Raw genomic sequence first — 23,536 nt, 5'->3', positions numbered from 1 at the left:
CCAAGTACCGCCTCAAGCTAAACCCCGAGAAGTGTGTCTTCGAGGTGGAGGCCGGTAAGTTCCTAGGTTTCATGCTCACGGAGAGGGGAATAGAGGCGAACCCCGATAAATGCGCAGCAATCATCGCCATGCGAAGCCCGACATCAGTGAAGGAAGTGCAGCAGCTGACGGGGCGTATGGTGGCACTATCAAGGTTTGTTTCTGCTGGAGGAGAGAAGGGGCACCCGTATTGATGTGAATGTAACTACAAGAATACATGATTCTTTGACATTCTTAGGAGCAACTTGAGCTGGTCATAAATGGCATATTACTTTAGAATTGGATCAATGTTCTAATTCAAGAACTCACCAAGACTTAGCACCAACCAAGACTCATATGGAAGTCCATATATTGTCAAATGGAATCAAAACACAAGGAATGAAGAACAAGAATTAAAAACTGGACAGAATTGAAAAGCTAGCTACTGAACCGAATAGAAACAAAGAATAAAGCTGGAAATGCAAATGTAAACGGTGCAAATGAAAGGAAAGACTAGGAAACTAAAAACTGCCGAATGAAATTGAAAGAACATGAAGGAAGAAGAACACTTATAGAAGAAGCTTGCTGGATTTTGAGAATTGGAAGACACTTCACGCCACTTGGTTCCTTGATCCAAGATAAGTGATGGAATGCCGCCACTTGAAGCTCACCATTGCTCACAAGATAAGGCAAAGAAGAAGAAGACTCAAGACTCACAATTTCTCTCCAAATTTGAGTATAGTCTCTCTACTATAAAATTCCAATCTGAAAAATACAAAGAGAAGCACCTTATTTATAGCCTAAGAGGTGCTGAAAATGCAAGCTAAATGACACCTAAATGCAATGAAATTCGGCGCCAATCTAGACAATGAAGGAAGTGTGACTTTCCTTCCTAGTTTGGCACCTCCTAATCTCCTATCTACACTCCCCCCTAGACTACCTTACTACTTACACCTTTTTATTACATCCGCACCCCTATTCTACAAAAGAAATAAGAAGAGCCATCTTATTATACTCTTGTCCCAAAGCTCTTGCCATGCTCCTAGTAATTCGTTGGGCTTGGACCCCTTGTTGGGCTTGGGCCCCTTGTTGGGCTTGGGCTTCATGGGCTTGAGCATCCTCTACTTGGTTTCCATCACGTATTTCCAGTGTCTTAAAAGAAATAGTCGTTTTGCATGGACTGACGAATGTGAAGCGGCCTTCATGAAGTTGAAAGAGTATTTGGCGACGCCACCGGTCCTTTGCAAACCAGTAGCGGGCGTGCCCCTCCAGCTATACTTCGCGGTAACAGAGCGAGCTATCAGCTCTGTGCTGGTCCAGGAGCAGGACCAGATTCAAAAGCCCATCTATTTTGTGAGCAAGGCTATACAAGGCGCGGAGACGAGATACCAGGCGCTGAAGAAGGCAGCGTTGGCCGTGGTATTTTCGGCCAGGAGGCTCCGCCATTACTTCCACAGCTTTACAGTGGTGGTGATGACGAACCTCCCTATACAAAAGGTATTGCAGAAACCTGACGTAGCGGGAAGGATGGTGCGCTGAGCGGTGGAGTTGTCAGAGTTTGATATCAAGTATGAGCCTAGAGGATCCATCAAGGGGCAGGTATATGCAGATTTTGTGGCAGAACTCTCGCCCGGGGGCGAACAAGAGGTGCAGGCGGGCTCGCAATGGTTGCTCTCGGTCGATGGCTCTTCCAACCAGCAAGGAAATGCTGCGGGGATAGTCTTGGAGGGACCCAATGGCGTGCTGATCGAGCAAGCTCTGCGCTTCGCCTTTAAGGCAAGTAATAATCAGGCTGAGTACGAAGCTCTGGTTGCAGGGATGCTCCTGGCTAAGGAGATGGGCGCGCAGAACCTCTTGGTGAAAAGCGATTCCCAGCTGATTACGGGACAAGTATCAGGCAAGTTCCAAGCAAAAGACCCACAGATGGCGGCGTATCTGAAATACGTCCAATTGCTGAAGGGAGCGTTTACCGCTGTTGAACTAGTACATGTCCCACGAGAACAAAATGCCAGAGCTGACCTGCTGGCCAAGTTGGCCAGCTCAGGCAAGGGGGGCAGGCGGAGGACAGTAATCCAAGAGACGCTCAAAGCTCCGAGAAAATTTGTGGAGGACAACAGGGTGAATGTCCTCCATATTAGTACAGCAAGAGGGAGGCCAATGAGTCATCGTTCTTTGACTCAAGATACGGTGAAGACACCCCATATTAGCACATACGCGGACACGCCCGAAGGAGGAAGGTGTTGGGTCTATTAGTGTCTAAGTTCAAGAGGGGAGGGGTGAATTGAGCTTATAAAATTTTCGCAAGAACACACAATTTTCAGTAAACCAGAGACAAAAAGAACAGATTGTTTTTACATGAAACAGATTGATTCTTCAGAACAGTCTAGCACAATTTGAATTTGTTCAATATAAAATTGTGATCAACAGAGGATTATAACAGAGTCAGATCAGCTGAAAATTATGAGGATGAAGGATACAGCTATGCTTAGAGATCAAACAAATTTACTCAACACAAGGTTCTAAGGGAAAGATTCTTTCTCAGATTTTAATGAATAGACTGTTTGTTCACAAATCACTTAAACCATCATATACAACTGCCTTGTTTGTGATTAGAAAGCTTTAACAAATCAGGAAGAACAGTTCTTACTTAAACACAGAATTAACAGATTCAATTTCAAAAGAACAGATTTAGTTCTTGACAGAATTAAGCAAAACCAGAAATGAGTGCAGGGATGAGAAGAAAAGGCACACAAGTTTTTATACTAGTTCACTCATACAGAGCTACGTCCAGTCTCACCTTACCCCAAGGTGGAATCCACTAAAAACAGTACCAATTACTTACAAACACAGCAGTTCTTGAACACTACAAGAACAACACAATCAATGCTGAAAAACCCTATTTCAGCACACCTTGCACTCCAAGAAACCCTATCAAGTAGTGACTAACACTTACACCTTTACAAACCAGAATAAAGGAAAGATTACACCCGAAAAGAAGATGCAAGAACTCAAAACCAATAGTTCAATTTGCTGCAGAATTGCACCAGCACCTTCTCCAAGATCAAAGGTTTCCTAGAACAAGCACACTTGAAAAAAATCTTTGGAAAACCTTTAAAAAATCTTTTGATCCTTCTTCTCACATGGAAAATGTTTGATCTCTGTCAAAAACGTAATTGCTCAGCTCCTTTTCATGTGAGAGAGACTTTTCTTTATATAGAAAACAGTTTCTAACCTCTTTTCAAAAAATAGTTGAAAAGCAGTTATGAAAACAACAGATTCATTTTTGAACTTAACAGATTTATTTTGTGAAAACCGCCAACTCAGCTAACTGAAATAATTGTCTGAGTTGTACCTTTGGTGCCCTAACTAACTTGTGAAAAACCTTTCAGCTGACCAAAGAGTAAACCTGTTCTTTCACAGAGAAACAGATTAAAAGATAACAAACAGGCCTGCTCAGCTTAACTGAAATAACGAACTAAGCTTTACCTGTGGTGCCCTAACAGAATTTTAGAAAAGCCTTTTAACAGAGAAGAAATAAACCGATTCTTTCTCCATAAAACAGATTTATTTTTGTACTGATTTAAATCTTTTAAGAGCACTTTTAAAAGCTTTTCAAAAACCATTTAACCACATCATGTGCTTGATTTAGACTTGGTTAGGCATTTAGGATGGGTCATACAGCAAAAGGCAACCTTACACAATTACAAGCCTACATACAAGATCATCTAAACCTATTACAAACTTTACAACAAACTAGCTATTTTCTACATCAAACACACACAACACTAGGTAGAGAAGAGACTTCATCCATCTTCAACCATCTCCCCCTGTTAGATGGAGACAAATCCCCTTTGCACAGCATAGTTTGATGATCACAATCTGTATTAGACTAGCTGCCCAAAACCTGCACAGAACTTTTAGACATAAAACCATAATAGAGCAGTTGTGAGTTTTGTGCTACCTTCATGTACCATGTAGCTTTCTGTGGCTGTTCTTCTCCCCCTTTGGATTCATCAAACAGAATAAAGCATGGGATAAAACATACAAGCCATTCATCACAGTTCAAACTATAAATCCAGTATTAAGTTCTATTACAAACCTCAATGAAATCAACTAAAAACCAGTGCAGAATAAAGACAAACAGATTAATTCCAAAATGTTCAACATATAAAAGCTAGAGACTTAGATATAGGATCACTTGTCATTGTAGTAGAGCTCAGCTAGCTGCACTTGAACTCCTTCAAGTTGATCATCCAAGTGTTGAAATCTGGCGTAAGTCATTTCATAGTGTGTTTTCTGCTCATATGTGAGCGTGTCCAGCCTGCTCAGCACTTGTCTTTCAAACATAGACAGAGGTTCACCTCTGTACTCAGGTTCCTCATATGCAACCATTGCATTTTGACTTGTAGCAGCAACATCTTCATGTCCAGCAGAGTGCATTGGTGATGCATCCATGTTCTGCACTCCATCAGTATTTTCTTCTTCTTCATTTGCTGGATCAGCTGCTTCATTTTCAGCTCTATTTGCAGCATTCCTTCTAAATACCCAGCTGTCATCCTCCTTTTGAAACCCCATCTTCAAGAGAGTAGAGCTGTCTATTTCACTAGCTGCCTTAATGGTGTCATTTCTCTCATTTGTAGTGTCAACTTCAAAATAATCGATTAGCTTTGACACAAAAATAGCATATGGAAAACGATAGTCTGGTAACCTTGTGGATTTGAGCATATGCTCAACCATTGTACTCACCCAATTTACCTTGAGTTGGTTCATGATACAGTACAGCAGAATCAAATCTTCTTCATGGAGAGTTGCATGATTACTTCCTCTTGGAGTGAGTTGCCAAGCAATGATGTAGGCAAGAAGTCTTGGAATGATTGTGAGATTTCCAGCATGGAATCTAGCCACTGATTCAGCAGGGTTTCTCACACAACTTCTGTAAAACTGCATCTTATTGAATCCCTGAATTCTAGCAGTGTTACCTTTGCTTACTTTCATTCCAGAATACTTGATTCCTCCCACATTACTCCTTATTTCTCTAGTAATCTTCAGCTTCACACCTTTCACATGGGAGACCAAATTTTTGCCATCTTGAACCAAGTTGCTGTAGAAGACTTTCACCAAGTCATGATAGACATTTCCAGTCATTTCTAGGAAGTTCTTCAGCTTTTAATGCTTGAGCAAGGTTTTTGCTTCAGTCAGATTTTCTTCTCTCAACCAAGAGAATTCCAGCACTTTGGGCACATTGACTTGCTTCCTGCTTGTCTCATGGATGTACCTTGTCATTGCTTCAGAATCTCCAGCAAACCATTTCTCCAGAATACCTTGGTTGCTGCTGGATTGCTCCTTGGATTTCTTCTTTCTGTGTGATGAGGATGCCATGCTCAATCTGTTTTTCCCTGCACCAGTTTATTAATATACAATTCTAGAAGAAAAAAAAATGCAGTACGGATTATCACTTAGAACAGAAATGAAACCTGTGGTGAAGCAAGTGTGAACCTGGACAGCTTATAGCACAAACGAGAAGGTGTGAGAGAATAGCTGATTTGTGCTAGGTTTATATAGAACATTAAACCAAATTTTGAAAATCACAGATTTTAGGAATTATGGGTTTTGAAGAAAAATCAAATCTATTAGATATGCTACAGATTTTATTCCAATGGTGCAGTGGGTTCAGGTGTGGATTCACGTAAGAATATCTTGGAACCTGATTTTGGCAAACCAAATCTGTTGCACCTTCACAATATCCAATCAGTTAGGATACCCACACACTAATTGCCATAGGCCTGCTGGTTAATAACCGAAAAAGCAGTCAAAGATAAAGTGAGAGTGAGAAAAGTAAATCTTTCTCTTTCCTAGTCACAGCTGTGATTTCTGAAACAGGGAACAAAACATGTTAACTCATAAAACAACAGATTGGAATTTTCACTGCAGAGGACAATTTAAGCTAATAATACCCAATTCATTTAGAAGAAAATAAAACCTGTCTTTAGCAAGTGGTTTAGTGAATAGATCAGCTAGTTGAAATTCAGTACCAATGAATTGTATATCACAAGTTCCATTAGCTATATGTTCTCTTAGAAAGTGATGTCTAATTTCAATATGTTTAGTCCTTGAGTGCATGACAGGATTCTTAGACAGATTTATGGCACTAGTATTATCACAATTTATAGGTATCTTGTTTAACAAAATTCCAAAATCACTTAGCTGCTGCCTTAGCCATAAGGTTTGAGCAAAACAACTTCCAGCAGCTATGTATTCTGCCTCTGCTGTGGAGAGAGCAACACAAGCTTGTTTCTTGCAATGCCAAGAGATTAGACTTGATCCAAGCATGTGACAAGTTCCACTTGTGCTTTTCCTATCCACCTTACAACTTGCAAAGTTAGAATCTGAAAAACCAGTTAAATTTAAGGATACCTTGTTAGGATACCATAATCCAACATCCTTAGATCCTTGCAAATATTTCAGAATTCTCTTTGCTGCATTGTAGTGTGATTCCTTTGGATCAGATTGATATCTAGAACATAAACACACAACAAACATAATGCCAGGCCTGCTGGCAGTTAGGTATAATAAGGAACCAATTAAACCCCTATACTTGGTTTGATCCACTGATTTTCCTGCAAAATCTTGATCCAGCTGGAAGCTTGTTGAAATAGGAGTGCTAATTGCTTTGCATTGATCCATATCAAACCTCTTAAGCAGTTCCTTGCAGTATTTTTCTTGGCTTATGAAAATTCCATCATTGAGTTGCTTAACTTGTAGTCCAAGGAAGAAATTCATTTCTCCTAACATTGACATCTCAAACTCACTTTTCATGGTTTTCACAAAGTCTTCACACATCTCTTCATTTGTGGATCCAAAGATAATATCATCTACATAGACTTGCACAAGTATGATATCTTCTCTTTTCTTCTTTAGAAAGAGAGTTTTATCAGAATTGCCACGGCTATATCCTTGAGAGAGCAGAAATTCGCTTACCCTTTCATACCATTGCCTAGGTGCTTGCTTCAATCCATATAAGGCCTTCTTAAGCATGTACACATGTTCTGGATTTTTGTGATCTTCAAACCCTGGAGGTTGAGATACAAACACCTCTTCATTGATGTGGCCATTTAGAAATGCACTCTTGACATCCATTTGAAACAGCTTGAAACCTTGTATGCTGGAAAATGCTAGAAGTAGTCTAACAGCTTCAAGACGTGCTACTGGTGCATAGGTTTCACCAAAATCAATACCTTCTTCTTGGTTATAACCTTTAGCAACCAGCCTTGCTTTATTTCTAGTGATAGCTCCATGTTCATCCATCTTGTTCCTGTACACCCACTTGGTTCCTATGATGTTCATCTCATGCTTTCTTGGAACCAAAGTCCACACTTCATTGTATTCAAACTGGTTCAGCTCTTCCTGCATTGCTGTTATCCAATTGCTGTCTTGCAGTGCTTCTTCCAGGCTTTTAGGCTCAATCTGTGACACAAAAGCCACTGTTCTGCAGAAATTGTTGAGTGAATTCCTTGTTAAGACTCCTTTCTCAATTTTACCAATTACATTGTCAAAAGTGAGATCCCTTGGAGTCTTCCATTCTTTAGGTAGTCTTGCATTCACAGTAGATTCTTTGATAGAATTTGAATTAGTTGCATCAAGCTCACTAGATTGATTCTGTTGCATAATGGTTCTTAAATCATCCATACCAGGTTCATCCAGAACAGATTTGGGCACAGAAAAATCTGTTTCATCAAATAAAACATGTATAGATTCTTCAACTGCAAGCAATCTTTTGTTACACACTCTATAAGCATGACCATTTATAGCATATCCAATATGTATTCCTTCATCTGATTTAGGATCAAATTTCCCCAGATTATCTTTACCATTATTTAAGACAAAGCATTTGCAGCCAAACACCCTAAGATGACTAATGCTAGGCTTCCTACCTTTATACAATTCATAGGGAGTTTTCTTAATAATTGGTCTAATCAATGTTCTATTAAGCACATAAGAAGCAGTGTATACAACATCAGCTCAAAAGTATTTAGGTAAACCAGATTCATTTAGCATAGTCCTAGCTAACTCTTCTAGTGATCTATTCTTTCTTTCAACAACACCATTTTGTTGGGGTGTCCTAGGAGCAGAATAACTATGTATGATCCCATGTTTTTCACAATATTTATCAAACTTTGCATTTTGAAATTCTCCCCCATGATCACTACGAATCTGTTTTATCCTATTTTCATTTTCATTATGCAGAACCTTAGCTAGTTTCTTAAAGGCTTTATATGCATCATTTTTAGAAGCAAGAAACAAAGTCCTTGTATATCTTGAAAAGTCATCAACAATCACCAAAGCATAGTAATTTCCAGCTAAGCTAGCAGTCCTAGATGGTCCAAACAAGTCCATATGCAAAACATCCAAAGCTTTATTTGAAGAAACCATATCTTTTGATTTAAAGGTAGTTCTAATTTGTTTTCCCTTTACACAAGCATCACACAATCTGTTATTTTGAAATTTTATGTTTGGTAAACCAGAAACAAGTTCCTTAGACCTTAGCTTATTCAAGTGATTTGTGTGAACATGAGCTAGCCTCCTATGCCACAGCCATGACTCATCATTTTTAGACAACAAACACTCATTTTCATAACAACTCTTTATAATATCTAAGAGATACATGTTATTTACCCTTTTTCCAGTGAACAGCACCTTACCGGAAATTTCATTTGAAATTGTACAAGTGTTGGCTTCGAAATTGACCTTGTATCCCTTGTCACACAGCTGGCTAATGCTTAGAAGACTATGTTTTAGCCCTTCAACATACAGTACATTCTCAATAGTGGTTGAGTCTTTAGTACCAACATCTCCTCTTCCAAGTATTTTTCCTCTATTGTTATCCCCATATGTGACATGCCCTTCAGCTTTGAGTTTCAGATTTATGAACTGAGTCACATCACCAGTCATGTGCTTTGAGCAACCACTGTCAAGGTACCACTGGTTTCTCCTGCTGTTTTTCTGCAACAAAACAGATTTAGCACATATGGTACCCCTTTAGTCTAGGGTCCAGCATGATTAATACCTTTCCTTAGGAAGCCATTTGGCCAATCCTTTAGGAACAAGGTACCTCCTAGCTTTACATGTTCTAGATACATGACCAGACTTCATACAATAAAAACATGTTGCAGTATGCATTGTTTTTTAATAACTAAGAGAGGAAAAACCTGTTTTGGAAGGAACAAAGAAACTAGACAGCTTTTTCACATTGTTTTTCATTCCAGGATTATATCCTAGACCATTTTTATTGAAAACAGCATTCTGTGAACCTAATAAGGTTTCAAGATTTTCTCTACCTTTAGTGAAATTTGAGAGAGTTTTTAACAAATATTCAACTTGTTTTTCCAGCTTCTTACAATTATCACAGGTTTTGATTGATGCATGCAAACATGTTAATTCAAGGCTAACCAATTCAGTTTTAGCTTTGTGCAATTCTTCTTCAAGAGCTTTGACCTTAGGTTCAAGTACCCTATTCATTCTATTCAATCTGTTGCACATTATAGCCAACCTGTTTGCTTCATTATGTGTTTCCTTAAAAGCTATTAGCAGTTGATCATAGTTCTCAGAATCAGTGGAAAAATCACTTACTAAGTCAGAGTTGGATCCTTCATCATTCACCATGAAGCACAGATTTGCTTCTTCACTTTCAGTTGAGGAATTACTGGATGAGGATACATCATTTTCTTCCCATGAGATGTATGCTCTTCTACCTTTGCCTTTGTCACTCTTCTTGCTTGCTGATTTTTCTTTATGTTGATTGTTTGGACAATCAGCTTTTATATGACCTGGTTTACCACATCCAAAGCACGTGTAATTGGAAGAATTTGAATCATTAGGTTGTTTAGAGTACCTCTTTCTTTGTTGAGTTCTGTCACGGTTTTTCTTTCTAAGAAACCTGCTGAATTTTCTGGTGAGCAGACTCACGGTCTCATCATGTTCAGGATCAACTTCTTCCTCACTTGTATCATGTTCCATGGTAGTTTTTAGAGCAATTCCTTTGGCCTTCTTCTCCACAGTTTCTTGTTCTTTCAATCTTTTCAGCTCTATTTCATGCTCTATCAGCTTTCCAAAAAGTGCAGCAGTGGACATCTTGGATAAATCTCTGGATTCTGAGATTGTTGTTACCTTAGGCTGCCAGCTCCTATCAAGACATTTTAGTACCTTTATGTTAAGGTCTTCCTTGTCAAAGACTTTACCAAGGCCAGTGAGGTGATTTACAATGTGTGTAAACCGTTTCTGCACATCTGCAATACTTTCTTCTTATTGCATTCTGAACAGCTCGTACTCCTGAATTAGTGAGTGCTTCCTTGCCCGTTTCACATCATCAGTTCCTTCATGAGTCACCTCTAGTACATCCCACATCTCTTTAGCTGAGTTACATTGAGAGACTCTAAAGAACTCATCCATGTTTAGTGCAGAGGTGATGATATTCTTGGCTAAGGAGTCATATTGGGCCTTCTTCTTCTCGGTTTCACTCTAAAGAAGGCTTTCTCAGATTTTAATGAATAGACTGTTTGTTCACAGATCACTTAAACCATCATATACAACTGCCTTGTTTGTGATTAGAAAGCTTTAACAAATCAGGAAGAACAGTTCTTACTTAAACCCAGAATTAACAGATTCAATTTCAAAAGAACAGATTTAGTTCTTGACAGAATTAAGCAAAACCAGAAATGAGTGCAGGGATGAGAAGAAAAGGCACACAAGTTTTTATACTAGTTCACTCATACAGAGCTACGTCCAGTCTCACCTTACCCCAAGGTGGAATCCACTAAAAACAGTACCAATTACTTACAAACACAGCAGTTCTTGAACACTACAAGAACAACACAATCAATGCTGAAAAACCCTATTTCAGCACACCTTGCACTCTAAGAAACCCTATCAAGGAGTGACTAACACTTACACCTTTACAAACCAGAATAAAGGAAAGATTACACCCGAAAAGAAGATGCAAGAACTCAAAACCAGTAGTTCAATTTACTGCAGAATTGCACCAGCACCTTCACCAAGATCAAAGGTTTCCTAGAACAAGCACACTTGAAAAAATCTTTGGAAAACCTTTAAAAAATCTTTTGATCCTTCTTCTCACATGGAAAATGTTTGATCTCTGTCAAAAACGTAATTGCTCAGCTCCTTTTCATGTGAGAGAGACTTTTCTTTATATAGAAAACAGTTTCTAACCTCTTTTCAAAAAGCAGTTGAAAAGCAGTTATGAAAACAACATATTCATTTTTGAACTTAACAAATTTATTTTGTGAAAACCGCCAACTCAGCTAACTGAAATAAATGTCAGAGTTGTACCTTTGGTGCCCTAACTAACTTGTGAAAAACCTTTCAGTTGACCAAAGAGTAAACATTTTCTTTCACAGAGAAACAGATTAAAAGATAACAAACAGGCCAGCTCTGCTTAACTGAAATAACGAACTAAGCTTAACCTGTGGTGCCCTAACAGAATTTTAGAAAAGCCTTTTAACAGAGAAGAAATAAACCGGTTCTTTCTCCATAAAACAGATTTATTTTTGTACTGATTTAAATCTTTTAAGAGCACTTTTAAAAGCTTTTCAAAAACCATTTAACCACATCATGTGCTTGATCTAGACTTGGTTAGGCATCTAGGATGGGTCATACAGCAAAAGGCATCCTTACACAATTACAAGCCTACATACAAGATCATTTAAACCTATTACAAACTTTACAACAAACTAGCTATTTTCTACATCAAACACACACAACACTAGGTAGAGAAGAGACTTCATCCATCTTCAATAGAAGGCACGCGCAGATATGTGCTTTAGCCGTGGAAGACACCTGGATGACGCATACAGACGGTATCTGACGGATGGGGCCCTCCCAGCGGAACCTGAAGAGGGCAAGAAGGTTAAGAGGAATGCCGCAAGATACACTCTGGTGGACGGAGTATTGTTCAGGCACGGGTTCACCCACCCTATCTTAACATGCGTAAGCGGCAACGAGTGTACCAGAATAATGGCGGAGCTCCACGAAGGCATTTGTGGGAGTCACGTAGGGGGAAGGTCCTTAGCCTCTAAGGTGGTACGCGCAGGTTTCTACTGGCCAACAGTAAAGGAAGATTGCGTGCGGCACGCCCAGCGTTGCAAGCAATGTCAAAAACACGCTGACTAGCACAAGGCGCCGCCAGAAGAGTTGCGATCCATATATAGCCCGTGGCCTTTCCATACGTGGGTGATCGACATCCTAGGTCCATTCCCATTGGCGATAAGACAGATGAAGTATTTGATTGTTGCCATCGAATACTTCACCAAGTGGATAGAGGCGGAGCCCGTGGCCTAGATTACTGCACACAAGGTGCAACACTTTGTTTGGAAGAACATTGTGTGCCGCTTTGGCGTACCTAGGCGGCTAGTATCCGACAATGGAACCCAGTTCGCCAGCCAGCAGTTGAGAAACCTGTATGCAGAGGTAGGCATCAAGCAAGTGTTCGCATCAATCGAACACCCCCAGACTAACGGGTAGGTAGAGTCAGCGAATAGAGTTTTGCTGAGAGGGCTAAAGAGAAGGCTAGAAAAGGCTAAGGGAGCGTGGGCGGAGGAAGTGCCAAGGATCGTATGGGCATACCACACCACGCCCCAATCTTCCACCATGGAGACGCTTTTCAGCTTAGTGTATGGGTCGGATGTGATGATCCCGGTCGAGATTCACAAAAGCTCGCCACGCTTCCAAAATTTCGAGGCTGAGGAATCCAACGAAGAAAGGCGGGTGAACCTGGACCTACTAGACGAAGCCAGGGAGGAAGCCAGAATAAAGGCCGAAGCAGTAAAGAGAAGAGTAGAGCGACAATATAGCTCTAAGGTGAAGCCACGACAGTTTCAGATTGGCGACCTAGTTATGAGGAAGGCTCACCCATACGAGCTGGAAAATAAATTGTCTCCCAAGTGGACCGGACCCTTGAGAATCACCGAAGCTAAGGGGAACGGTTCATACAACCTAGAGACTTTGGAAGGGGGCCCCATTCCACGCAGCCGGAATGCGGCCAATTTGAAGTTTTATTTTATTTGAACTATGCAAGTAAACAGCCATGTAACAATTTTATTATAGGGGACACTCTTTTTCCCTCTCGGGGGTTTTTTAACGAGGTCAACCAAATAAAAGAAAGAGAAGTTCAAGAAAAGATTTGCCTCAGTTTTCATCTTCTTTCCACTCGAAGCGCAAGGCCAAGGGCTAAAAAGATGAAAGACAGATTCGAAATAGGCAACAGGCGTCGCCAAGAGGAAGCGTCGCCAAGGTAAGGCGTCGCTTAGTAAACATAACAAAGGAAGCGTGGACAGTATGTTAAAAGAAGCGAATGCAGGCGAAGGTGTGCAAAAATGAAGCGGCGTTACAGGAAGCAAAAACATGACACCGGAGAGTTAATATTACAAATAGAGTTCGAGATAAAGGTCAATGAGATAAATGAGGCGAACAGGTACATGCCCTATGCTCAAACAAAAAGTACAAACAGACCACTTTTCAGTGGCCTCCGGAGTTGGGATGGGAGAAGGACGAAGCTCCGCTCTCGGCCCTCAGTGCCCAGGTAAGCTGTGACCTCCGTTGCTGGTTTATCTTCGAACCTGCACCAAGGGAAACAAGCATGGTAAAGACACCACGAGGCAAAACATGCAAAGATTTAGAAAGGATCGGGGGCGGAAGTTTCTAAGGCAGTCACTCGTACATATTACTTCTCCAAGGTTTCGGCGTTGAACTCCAAACTAATCAGAGTGGCGGAGTCAAAACCCCCCGCCTCAGCCAGGATCCGGCAAACCACCTGGTCGTTCGGGGTTAGTTTCTTGAAGGGTTTGGACTTCAGGGCTCTCGTCTCCCTCACCCAGTACAGTGGAAAACCATCTAGGGCGAAAGGCACGAGATCAGAGCAACAAACTTTGAAAAACCTACCCTTCCACCCAGTGAAAGAGTTTTGGAACGGAGTCAGGAGAACCCTGCCGGGAACGTTATTGAAGGTCACCCAGAGGTTGTTCCTTTTGCCTCTTCACCTCAAAGAAGTGAAGAAAGATATCAACCGAGGGTGCACACCCCAGAAAGCCAAAGAGTATGTCAAAGGCCTTAACGAAAGCCCAGCTATTAGGATACAGCTGGGCCGGAGCGGCATTAATCTCTGTCAGTAGTTCCCTCTCAAACCTGGAGAAGGGCAGGCGCATGCCGATGCTCTTAAATACCACCTGGTAGAAGTAGAAGAAAGGGACCCCGTCGTTGGCCCGTTCGTCCCCGCACACCGGCTCCCCCAAGGTGCAAGGGAGTACGGCAATGTCGTCATCATGCCTCCTAACGAAGGCACGATGATCGTAGGAACACGAATCCCCTTTGTGTTCCCTTATGGCCCTGGTAGAAAGCAAGCAGGAGCACTCGTCAAGGAGCTCGCGCGAGGCCCATGCATACAGGTCCTTGGCGCTAACCCTAGGTGATGAGAATCAAATAAAGGAGGCTTTTATTAAGGGAGGAAGAAGACATCCACCCTCACATTTGAAGTTCTTCCTTCTAGTCTTCTCAAAATTAAAAGAAGACATAAAATAAAGTAAGGATCAAGCCTAAAGCCAAAGAAGTCTACAAGCCGTCAAAGAATGGGCTTCAAATAAATATCTCTCTTTATAGTTTCTTTTATAAAATGTAGAATGTTTAAATATATAGTTTTTATGAAGGTGCTTAGAGGGAAACCTTAGATACCTCTTTTGTAAAAGCATCTTTAAGCATTAGTTTAGAATTTTATATTTATGATTAAGCATGACGTCGGGGTCGTAGTCAAACCTTGATTACAAACAACACACCAAAGTGATGATCTTGAACCCTTTAAGAACACACAACACCTTTGGCAACAACAGTTTTCAGAACAACCCTCTGAAACTGCACAACACCAAGTCATACAAAAGTACAGTGATTAAGGAAGAAAGGAATATAATACACCTAGATATAATCAAAGATTAAAGTACAGAGAATCCTATTCCACACTTGAGAATGATCCAAAAGCTCTTTGCAATCTTAAAAATTGATTTTGATTAAACTCTCTTTCTTAATTAATGACCAGGAGCGTAAAACAACTTTTTTATACTCCAATGAGATGGTCAAAGCATTTAATTTAAGAACCAAAAATAGATTGAATCATTTAAAATAGATTGGTACAACTTGATATAATTGTGTTAAGTTTTTCAAAAAAAACAACCAGTTGAATTCTCGAAACAACCGGTTGAATTGGTTTGACAGAAAAGTCAAACAAAGTCAAGTTTTTCAAATCCTTTTCAAAATCCACTAAGTGTAAAACAACCGGTTGAATCGACATTTCAACAGGTTGAGTTTTCACACTCTTTAGAAAAACACATATTTTTGAAAAGGATTAAGATTTAATTAACCTTGAATCATCATAAAGAGTATATTAACAAATTCAAATACTTCTAGACACACACACAACCAGCAACAAGGTTGTCAAGCATTGCTCTTGAATTTGGAGACATCAAAGCACCTTGTTCAACATAAAGCAATTCCAATGTTGAATTAGTTTCATCCCAATACCCACCCTTACATACATGGTGTCACTAATGCCAAGGTTAGTGGTGATTGTGGTTATTGACTATAGTTGCACTGTTGGAAAGGGGGAAGATTCATGGTCACTTATTAGAATGGATACTTATAACACTTGAATTGTTCATGTTTTTATAGGCTTATATTGTGTTTCCTAAGTTCTTTTATCTTTTTTATTTATGATTTTTACCATAGATTTGTATTTTTTTTATACTAAATAGAATTTGTAATGAATTTTGTATAATGTATTTTTAAGCTAAAATTTTCGCATAGACCTTCTAATGAGTTGATTCGATTATAATTTTAGTGGATATGCTTTTGAGTTGATATTTGTTCCTTACTTTTTAGTTTCAATGACAAAAAATGGATCATGAAGATTAGAAGTAGTAAGCTAAAAGGAATATATTACTCGAAGTTGTTGAACAAATGAAGCATTAGACGGTTTAGGAGTTGGAAGACAATTTAGTATAAGATTTATTTGTAATGTAATTTTTTCTCGGGCCTACTTCGGTGTAATTTTACAACTTTTACATTTTTTTATTTTTCTATTTTTACAGTTTTATTCAATTCAGTGTTTGTCCATTGGAGTTCTTCATTTTCTCTCTTCCTTATCTCGCATTTTCTCTATTACTCTTTACGATTTATGTTCTTTTATTTTTTTTTCTGAAAATTTACATTCTGAAAGTGGTTAAATTCTTGAAATGGGTACAACAAGTATGAAATTCTATTGGATGATCCTTTGTTCAAGTTTTTCTCAAATTCTTTTAGAATTTAGTTCTTGACTAAGAATTTCTTTCTTTGAACATACAAATTGATTGATTATTTTTTTTATTAAACAATGAATTCATATATGAGTTTCTTGCATTTAAGGTTAAAGATAACTTGATCACAGTTTTTGTTTACTATTTCGCTTTACTTGGATTATATTTTCTTCTCTTTATTACAATTCCTTTTAATTTTTGCATTTACTCTCTTATGCACTTAATTATTTTCAATTTCAATTCTTTTTATTTCCATTACAATTTTAATTCCATTTATGCTTTATTTTATGTTTCAAGTTTTTTACAGTTTTTCATTAGACGTTTACCATTTTCATGCTTTGAAGAATTCTATTGTTTCTTTTCAATTTTTTTTCTTTACAATTGCACTTTACATTTTTGTCGTTTACATTTTCATTAGACGTTCATATTTTTCATTGGTAGAACTATTAGACGGCGGTTGACTATACAGTGTGATAGTTGCACTTGTTTTCAGACTTTACGAATTCATCTATCTTTTTTCTTTTTCTTTAAATTTAAGCTTTAATTTTACTTAACTTTACATTCATGTATTACTTGAATTGTCTAATACATACTTTATTTTTTTCATCACTGTAATTTCAATTTATGTCCATTTAATTTCAGTTTTGGAGCTACGTTTCAATTTCTATATTTCAATTATTGGTAGACAATTTTCATTAGATAGTCTACTTCCTTACTCTATTTTTCATTTTCATTTGTGTTGTTGTCTATTTTTAATTTTAAACTTCATCCAAAACCCTAATCTTAATTTAGAAAAGAAAGAATATCAAACAGTGGATTCCACCAACATGTGTTCTCAAAATTTGACTCAAGTTAGCCTCTATATTACACTAAAAAGGTGAACTTAGTTTTTGTTTGATAAACTTGGTGCATTGAAAAAGCTTCATCAATACTTTAGATCTGGAAATACATTTCGAAACGTTCAATCTAGAATGTATTTTTTCAGGAATGGATTTGTCATGAAAGGGTTTTGATTTTAGGTTTAGGGTGAATTTCGAACTATGCAATCTAGAATCCAAAAATGACTTTGGGATTGTACATTCCGAAAACCAAAAATAACTTTTGAATTGTGCAATCACGAAGAAAAAAAAAACTATATAAGAGCAAAAACCAGAACCATCCTCAAAATGAAGCAAAAACACACAAAACGACTAAAAACTCAAAAAACAAAAAATGTAACATTATACCACCATCCATCGAATTCACTCAAATGGAAAGGAAACCTAAAGGCCATAGATTTTGGATGGATAAATAAACCCTACAAATCGAATGGATTCATCACCAATTTTAATATCCTTTTTCAATAATAAAATTCACACAAAAAAAGAAAAAACTAAAAGGATGAACAGAAGACAAAAACTGCATAAACTTATAGAACCAAGAAATCAACCTTAAAAACAACCATAGGAGGAAATACACAATGAAACGTTTAGGGGGCAAAAAAGCTACATGTGAATAGTTTAACACAAATTCGTGAGAAATCGAAATAAATTATAAGAAAATGAAAAAAAATTCTAAATTTTTAGATCCAAAAAGGAAAAATATGGTTTCGCTAATGAAAGTGTAATTCATGAACAATCTCGATTGCATTAAAAACACTCGTACTATGCAATCTGAAAATAAAAAATGACTTCTGAATTGTACAATTTAAAAAAAAAAAAAAAAAAATTACTTTTAGATGGTATAACTCGAAAATTAAAAATAATTTCTAGATTATATAATTGTAAGTTTTTTTTTTTAAAGAAAGTACTTGATCCAGGTTATATAATACGAAAGACATTTAGAGTTTTAAATGGTACATTTCAAAAATAGAAAAATGAAATTATTTTATATTTATTCAAGTACATATAGAAAGTATGAAGGTGTAAGAAGAAATGTTTTTTAGAACAAATGGAGAGTGCACCTAATGGTATCGGGCTTGAAAAATTGGGTTGGGCCGAAATGGGATAATATGCATTTGAAGAATCAAAATTGATTCACATACTAAAGGAATTATTTGACGGTAATACTAAATAATAGTTGTGTATTTCATTCAATTTAATATGTAACTATTTATTTCTATTTTCGGACATAATTTTTTTTAAAATCAATAATTATTATTTTTTAAACAATCTTGATCAAACTGCTCGCAATAATGCAGATAATCTTGTCATTTGAACCGTTATTATAATTTACAGTGTATATAAAAACCTAGAGTGTATCTTCCTTTCGTAGTTACAATTGTGATAATTAAGGATGGGAAAAAGATGTGATAATAATAATTATTATTATAATAATATATGTATTTGTCTCCAAAGTAAAATTTTATATTTATTCTTATTTTTATATTCATGGGTATGAAATTTTTCTATCTCATTCATATTGGATAATGAATATATTTTATTAATATTAATTAAATATTTGTTTACTGTAAATAAAACTTGAAATGATTAAAGATTCAACATTTTTTTCATTGTTAAATATTAAAGAAGAAATTTTAATTATATAAATATCAAATAGGGTATTAAATAACAATTTTATAAATCGTATACATTTTTATGTGACAAAAATAAACAACAATAAAAAGAGTAAAAAAGACTAAATATGTATCAAAAAGAAATTATCTGATTGAATGAAATTGAGATTTTCAAATTTTGAAATGTAATTTATCGATTGAATGAAACTATATAAAGGAAAAAAATATGTAATTAGAATTGTAATGAGAGTGTGAATAAATTTGATGGATATATAATGAGTTGAATCGTTCAAAGAGAAAAAATGAAAAAAAAATGTACAAGGAAAGAAAGGTTCTATAAATAAAACAAAACTAAAGCCCAAAAGAATAAAGAAGATAAGTTATGTTGCATAATAAACTAAAGTTTACCTAATTGAACACTCGAAAGTGAGTCATACATTTTCATGTGAAAAAATTAATAAATAAAATATTAAAAATATATAAATAATTCAATATTTATCCTACAAACTATTTTGATTCAATGAAATTGAGATTTGTGATTCTAAATACGCAATAGATCGGTTGAATGAAATTTGAAAAAAAATGTGTAATTAAGGTTGAGTGAATTTTGAGCATCTTAATGCACTTTATGGGAGAGAGAATGAAAAGTTGTATGGTGAAAAGAATTTATCCATATGAAATGAAATTATGGACCAAATAAAACACTGAATATAAGTTTTTATATTAGCTAATAAATTATGAGTGTTTTAGTAATTTAAAACAAGAATAAGTAAGGAAATAAAGACGATGTGGAAAAGCAAATACACATCTTTATCCTTATATTAGATTTAAAAACTCAAGTATTATCCATATCGATACTCATACTCAATCAATGCGGTGATTTTTCGTCAAAGTCCGAATGCGTTCACATAATACATGTAAGGATGAATTTATTTGTCATCCCTCGTGATAATAACTCAAAGAATTTGGTTAACTAGGGATGAACACTAGTTAGATCAGGTTTAGAGAAATCTATTATCCAATTTAATAAGAAATTTGGATTGATTTTGTATTCTTTAGTTAATTCAACCTAATTATATATTCATGCATATTTTATCCTTGATGAGGTTAAATTTGGTTGGGTTAGGTCACAAATTTTAAAATATATATTTTTTGTTAAAATTTAATTTCAAAACTTTTTATTAGATTTTTTAGAATATTTTAAAAAATAAAGTATAAGATATTATGTTTAAATAACATAATATTTTAAAAAAAATACTCATTTAGTTAATAGAATAATATTATAATATTTGTATCACTATTATTAGTATTAAAGACCATCACATTGATGGCAAGAACAATTAATTGTAAAATTTTGTTAAAGACTTGGAACTTGTTTGTAACCAACACAAAATTAAGTTACAAGATCAACTTGTTATTTTTTTTTTTGGACCAACAAGCATAAAAGTTTGCAGGAACCTATACTAGATCTTATCATACAAAGCGGTGTTGTTGAATCAAGGTCATGGTCAGACCCCTAGAAGAAAACAAATGTTCTAAGGGTGTTACGCAGCAAACCACTAAGACTCAGTCGTCCCAAAGGCACAATGTCGATATGCCAACGTGGCAACAAAACATCAAATACTACATGCAAAAGGTAAATGTGGAAGCTCAAACAAAAAATCATGATCATTGCTCCATGTCACAGAAGCAATCTCATGAATATGATCAACAACAACACTTCAAAGTCATTCCAACACCCACATTGGACGACTTTGTTGAAGGAAGTCTTGATGACTTCCATCCTTTCACCCTTGAAATCATGAGTGTCACGCTTTTTCATAAATTGATGTGTCCTAATATTGAGAAATATGATGACTCATTAAACACAGGTTTACAATTGAAGGGATACATGACACAAGAAAATTTTTCTACCAACAACTACACAATAAATTGAAGATTTTTCTAATGTCCCAACGTTACAATGATATTATTTCTTACCAATAAATAGACTCCTTTAAACTTTTTGTTTAAGGTTTTCAATTTAATTTAAACATGTGGTCACAAATTCAATCACTTTGAATGGTATCACACAAGGAGAAAATGAACCACTTCAAAAGTATATGGCTTATTTTGCAAAAGCATCTCTTAATATTCCTGGCCTTCACCTAACTATGTCCATGCATGCGATCTTGACAAGACTTCGACCAAGTTAGTTTGTCACACAGTCTCTTTATTGACCCACCAAGAAACATGGAAGGATTGTGTTGTCAACAGTCTCTTTATTGATCCACCAAGAAACATGGACGGATTGTGTTGTCAACCGTCTCTTTATTGACCCACCAAGAAACATGGACGGATTGTGTAACTAGGCAATACAGTATATAAGCATCAAAGAAACTATGGAGATGTGAAATATATCAATGAAGGGTGTCACAATTCCATCTTTTTCTTCTACCCTAAACTTCTTGGGACCCTCCTATTGTAGGTGCATAAAAAGGTATAACAATTATATCTCTCTCAACCCTAATCGAGATACCATTATACAAGAGGCATTCAATCTTGAATTGTTATATATCTCACAACCAGTCTTCCCCTCCTCAAGCCAACCTAAATAAAAGGCATAGTAATCATTATAACACAAGTCACATAAGCAAGGAGTGCTACAAGGTATTTCCATAACTGATTTAAAAGTCATGATTAAAGATAAAATAGAATTTTCAAACATGAAAACAAAATTAAACATCTTTGATTATATAATAGATACTATCTTTACAAACAATAGAATATAATAATAGGTTTTTATAACTTATAAGTTTATATACAATTTTAATCACTAACTAACTCCTCGTCGATAAGATTATTTTTTGGTCAAATTGTTTAACATTTATGGAAAAAGAAGAAAAAAAAATTAGCATCATTTGGGGAATACAAAAGAGGTTCCAAAAACAAAATTTTGTTCTCCTTAGACCTCGACTCAGAGACTTATTCAGATATGTCCAATAATCATATATTACTTAAGAATCAAAGTAAAAAATAATTTAAATATATCTTCATTCTTTAATCTTTCAAAACATCTTATAACAACATTACCAATCTTCAAAACATATAATATCTTGAGTACAATAATTTAGTCTCATTATACTATCTTGAGTTTAAAATACATTTTTATTACTTTCCACTTGTAAACTATGAGCATGAAGACTTTTTTTTTGTTTCCTTTTCTTTTATTTGAGATCAGATGTATCTTGAATCAAGTGGTGCAATTAGTTCTCACTAAGCATTAACTCTTATCTTTGTTTGTGCCACTTTTTTCCTTCTAGTGGCATATAAACAACCTTACCTGATGTGTCAATATACAACTCGAATAAAATATTGTACACATTTACTGACGTTTGATGTCTTAATAAAACTTGTACATATTAAATAGATGGATTTAACTATTACTTTATATTTAATAATAATAATAACCATTGGCGTGATCCAATAGCCTTCGTTCTAGCCAAACCAATAAATGGCCTTTAGTCTACTTTTTCATGTCATGCCACAAATATTTTATTTCCTGTGAACTTTATATATAATAAGGAGTCAATCATATTCTGGATCAAACATATGATAAAGTGAAAAAATAGGTAAAATGTAAATATAAGAGTTATTGATTTGAATTAAAAACAAATCCTAAATATTATGGATTTATATATATTTATTCCACGGAGGCTAAACTCTAAAGAAAAAGCCTTTTGCGTTGATTTCTATGCATTGAATGCGAATTTATTGGTGTATTGTTGAGTAACACATGCGCAGGAAATATCAGTTTTCAACATGAAAATGGTAGCAGATACATGTGATTCTCAGAATCTACGAGTTAGGCACAACAGAGAGTTTTCCTATTTCTTTTTCTTTAGTCTCCTTTCTTTCAGCACAATATCCTCATTTTTGCAATGATGTTATATCGTCACTTTTATTTTTCCTAATAATGTTTTTTTATAATATTTATACAAACGGTTTCATGATAAAAAAAAGAGAGAAAAAATGGTGTCGTAAATTGACCGAACTAGGGTTTAACACAAATGAGCAAACCTATTTTTGTTTTCGTCAAATATAAAGTGTGGTCGTAGTCAATAATGGAATGTATACCTTTTCCTTTGATTGTCTTCAAAAAGTAACACTGAAAAATATTATTAAAAATATCTAGTTTGAAAAAGACAATGTATTCGAATTTATTAAATATAAATGAATATAATTAATTTTAATACATTGTGAATTAATTAGAAATTGCTTTACTTTTAGCATAATTATTACAAAAGTCAATATTTTTAATGCATAAATTTGGTGTTTAAGCTGGGTCCCAGTTCAGGTTTGGAGGTTCAACTGTCATTCTCCGGATAATAGTTAGCTATTGTTTTTTTTTTATATATATACCAAAAATAATTCAATGGGAATATTATTTTCTTTAATAAAAAATAAGATTTTAATTTTTTTTCTCGTTCATTGTAATACATCATCTGTTATCTTTATATATTTCTCACACCCTTTCATAAAACGCGAAATAAACATTGTTAAAAAGGATAGTAGTTATTTGTAAAGAGATGCAAAAAAAAAAACTATAGCTTATTACATTATTTACTTAAATATTTAATTCGCATTAAAATTACAATAAATAAAGTGAACTTTTTAAATATGTCCATAAATCTAAACA

Source organism: Phaseolus vulgaris, chromosome 2 (genome assembly GCF_000499845.2).
Source record: "Phaseolus vulgaris cultivar G19833 chromosome 2, P. vulgaris v2.0, whole genome shotgun sequence".
In the NCBI taxonomy this organism is placed as follows: domain Eukaryota; kingdom Viridiplantae; phylum Streptophyta; class Magnoliopsida; order Fabales; family Fabaceae; genus Phaseolus; species Phaseolus vulgaris.
The sequence above is the reverse complement of the archived record's forward strand: the minus strand, read 5'-3'. Positions refer to the sequence as shown.